The sequence below is a fragment of the Pteropus alecto genome, unplaced genomic scaffold, assembly GCF_000325575.1.
Source record: "Pteropus alecto unplaced genomic scaffold, ASM32557v1 scaffold146, whole genome shotgun sequence".
Classification (NCBI taxonomy): domain Eukaryota; kingdom Metazoa; phylum Chordata; class Mammalia; order Chiroptera; family Pteropodidae; genus Pteropus; species Pteropus alecto.
In genome coordinates, this window is record NW_006442107.1 from 29,442,029 (window position 1) to 29,446,284 (window position 4,256).

At 40.6% G+C, this 4,256-nt stretch overlaps 1 non-coding gene across 1 annotated transcript; it reads right to left on the reverse strand.

The window, feature by feature from the left end:
- LOC112469490 lies at positions 1-74 on the reverse strand. Its single transcript, XR_003042631.1, has one exon. It is a non-coding gene; the product is annotated as a small nucleolar RNA SNORD30 (small nucleolar RNA).
- Between the last annotated feature and the right edge of the window lie 4,182 nt (positions 75-4,256).

The following is a 4,256-nucleotide window of genomic DNA, read 5'->3' on the forward strand; positions in this document are numbered from 1 at the left end:
GAAAATCAGATTTCTGAGTCTCAACAGCAAGTCATCAATCAACCAAACAAGATTCCATGTAAGTCATCATAAATGAGCCTAAAAAGGCTTGTTTCTACCTAGCATGCTGTGTGTGCTAACACATATGGAAACCTCTCACCTTTGAGTGGACAAGCAGGTAACTGGTAACAATACCTTGGGAAAGAAAGCTGTGGGTGATAAAAGTTCCTTACACAGGGTACTCTCCCCCCGCCCCCACTGTCTTCTCCAGTTTAAAAACTTCTTTACATGAGTATTGGCAGTGAATTTTTTGGATATAACACCAAAGGAAATGCAGCAAAAGCAAAAATTAATAAGTGAGACTATATTAAACCAAAAAACTTCTGCACAGAAACAGTAAACAAAATGAAAAGGCAACTTATGGAATGGAGAAAATATTTGCATATCATCTATATGATGAAAGGTTAATCCAAAATATATAAAGAAGTCATATAATTCAATAGGGGAAAAATCCAATAATCTGATTTAAAAACGGACAGAGAAACTGAATTGACATCCAAATGACCAGAAAGTGCATGAAAAGATGCTCATCGCTAATCATCAGGTACATGCGAATCAAAACCACAGTGAGATATCACTTTATACCTTTTAGAATGGCTATTATAAAAAGATAAAATAACAAGTGGTGGCGAGGAAGTGGAGAAAAAGAAATCCTTGAGCTCTCTTCGTGGAATGTAAATTGGTGCAGCCACTATGGAAAACGGTATGGAGTTTCCTCAAAAAATTAAAAATAGAAATATCATAAGACCCAGCAGACTAACTTCTGGGTATATATCCAAAGGAAATGAAAGCAGGAGATTAAAGAGATATCTGCTCTCCTATTTCACTGTAGCATTATTCACCATAGCCAATACATGGAAACAACCTGAGTGCTCATCAACAGATAAATGAATAAAGAAAATATGGTAGGTATATGTACAAGCATAATAGCAAGACATAAAAAGAAAAGATCCTGTTATTTGTGATAACATGGATGGACTTTGAGAGCATTAGACTAAATGAAACAAGTCAGACAAAGGAAGACAAAGGTTGCCAGAGGGTGGGGAGTGGGGGGAGTGGGGAAGGAGGAGGTAGACAAGGTCAAGGGGGTCAAATATGTGGTGACAGAAAGGAAATCTAACTGTGGGAGGTGAACACAGTGTACATATATATACGCCTTATTGTTAAAGTGTACAGCTGGAACTTACTGGATTTCATTAACCAATATCACCATAAAAAATTAATTACTTAAGAAAAAAGACAAATAATGTATGATCTCACTTATATATGGAATCTAAAGCGGTAGTTACTAGGGGCTAGTGGGTAGGAGAAATGGGGATTTATTGGTCAAAGTATACAAACTTCCAGTTATAAGATGAATAAGTTCTGTGGATATAATATACGGCATGGTGAGTACAGTTAAAATTACTCTATTACATACTAGAAAGTTGCTATGAGAGTAGATCTCAAATGTTCTCAACAGACACACACACGAAATAGTACTTATGTGAGGTGATGAAGGTATTAACTAACCTTTCGTGGCAATCAGTTCACGATATATAGGTGTGTCAACTCATCACATTATACACCTTAAATTTACATGTTATATGTCAATTATACCTCAATAAAGCTGGAAAAAATTTAAAAAAAGAAAGAAGCCTAGGATAAATTTTAAGGACCTATGCAGAAGAAAGGGAGCTCACAAAGAATCAGAAAAAACCCCAGAGAAATGGTGGGGGAGGGGTCAAGAAGAATAGGTGTTGTGGCAGCTAAGGAAACAAAATATTTCATAGAGGGAGATTTCAAAGGTATCAAATGCTGCAGGGAGGCACTGGGTAATGAGGAATGATTGATTTAGCAAGAAGAAGGCCTTTGGTGACCTTGGCAAAGGCAATTTGGAGAAACGGCGAGTGTGGAGACCAACAGGGGAGCAGTGGGCTGAAATCTGAGAGGAGCAGAAGTAGTGGAGCAGCTGTGGTCAGAGTGGCAAGTGTGAAAGCCAAGTCAAATTTCCTGAGTTAATTTTGCAGCTCTTCCTTTGCCCACTGGCTTCCAACCTCCTCCTTACCCCTACACTCATACATTCAACTACAAGTATGATTGGCAGTGGCCTCTTATATCCTGAAAGTTGGTGATATACTTTCTAGATCTCTTTTATTCTTTATCCCCTCAGTTCTACCACTACAACCACAAGCTTCCTTATGGTTCAAATGGGTCATTGTCTATAGTACACCAGCTGGTGTCTCTAATGATATTCTTGTTTGTTTCCAATTTGCCTTTTACACACCAAGGTACTCACTATCAACCTTTAATGTGAAATATTTCAGATTTTCCAGTCAAGATAGAATGGGTAAATGCTGTGTTCACCTCCTCTCACAACCACATCAAAAGTATAGCTAAACTGAGAACAACCATCATTAAGAATCACCTGAAGTCTAGCTGAACAGAGGTCCTACACCTTAGGATATATAGAAGAAGCCACCTCCAGGTTGGTAGGAGGGACAAAGGTGCAGAACGGGCTGGTCCCACACCCGCATGTGGCAGTTTAAAATTGGAAGAGATATCTCCGCTGAGGAAGGCCTCCGCAGAAAAGCGAGGTTCCCACAAGTTTTGGCTCTGATAAAACAGTGGAGATTGTGGCTGAGTGAGATGAAAAGCAGCTGGAGTCACAGAAATTCCTCTTAAGGGGCCTGAGGGAAGACTTACTCATTGACAGACTCTCTCACTCTGAGCTCCAGCACTGGGACAGTAGCTTGAAAGGCACCAGGGACATATCTGAAGGAACTATATTGTCTGGTTTTAAGTCAAGGCTTGGAGGGGCAGCTTTCTCCTAGATAAAAGTACAGGTAGAATCCATGGTTCCTTTGTTGAGCCCTCCTCGCTGCCAGTGTCTAGACATAGGCAGCCACCATATTTGAGTCTCCATCAATCTGGTTAATACTTGTCACCCTGCCCTGCGATTCCCTGAAACTCTGTTCCATCCACCTTGCAGGCCCACTTACTTTGCTTCCATTGGCTTTTCCATACAAACAGCCTGTCTTGGCTTATGCTATGGAATTTCCTAAAATCTCTCAAAGGTTCACAAACCTCAAACAAGCAGCATATGGCCTCAGCCTGCCCAGTACATTTTATGAGCAATTCCAAGCCAGGAGCTAGTGACAGGCAACCTCGATTTTTGGCTTGGCCTTTCGTGGCATTTCCAAGCCCAGCATGAGTGGTGGCCACCTGCAGATAGCTTTGTGGCTTATGCCAGGTGGCCTTAGACAGGGCATAGACTGTGACTAAAGTTGGCCTGTAGCAGGACCCCTCCCCTAAGGTCCTGGCGCCAATACACCTAGGGGCTGGATTCAGAGGGAGCCAGAGCACCACTCTGAGGACAATACACCCAAAGGGCAGACTGGCCAGGTACCAGAGCCCTGTTAAAAAAAATCCAGCTCTGTAGGGTCAGCCCCTCCACTGTAGTCACAGCCAGTCCTGACAACTAAACAGCCTGAGAATTCAATCCCTCCCATTGATGTGCAAATAGCAACCAAAGCTCAACTGCAAAAGAATGGTACACACAAGCTACACAACAGACATACCTCATAGTTCAGGTGACCAGAGAGACTGCTCCATTGGGCCTTACAGGACACCTACTACATAAAGTCATTCTACTAAGACCAAGCAGGCCTACCTAATAGAAACAAACACAGGGAGGCAGCCAAAATGGAGAGACAAAGAAACATGTCCCAAATGAAAGAACAAAACAACGCTCCAGAAAAAGAACTAAACAAAATGAAGACAAGCAATCTACCAGTTGCAAAGATAAAACACTGGTTATAAGGATGCTCAATGAACTTAGGGGAAGAGTAGAGGAACTCAGTGACAACTTTAACAAAGAGATAGAAAATATAAAAATGAAGATAGATAACGTAAAAAAGAACTAGTCAGAAATGAAGACTATAATAACTAAAATGAAGAATGCATTAGAGAGAATCAATAGTAGATTAGATGAAGTAGAGAATCGAATCAGCAATTTAGAAGATAAGGTAACAGAAAACACTCAATCAGAACAGCAAAAAGAAAAAAGAATTTAAAAAAATCGAAGATAGTTTAAGGGGCCTCTCGGATAACAAGTGTACGAACATTTACATCATAGGGGTACCAGAAGGAAAAGGCAGAGAGAAAGGACTTGAAGACATATTTGAAGAAAAAATGACAGAAAATTTCCCTAACCTAGTGAAGGAAAGAGACATACA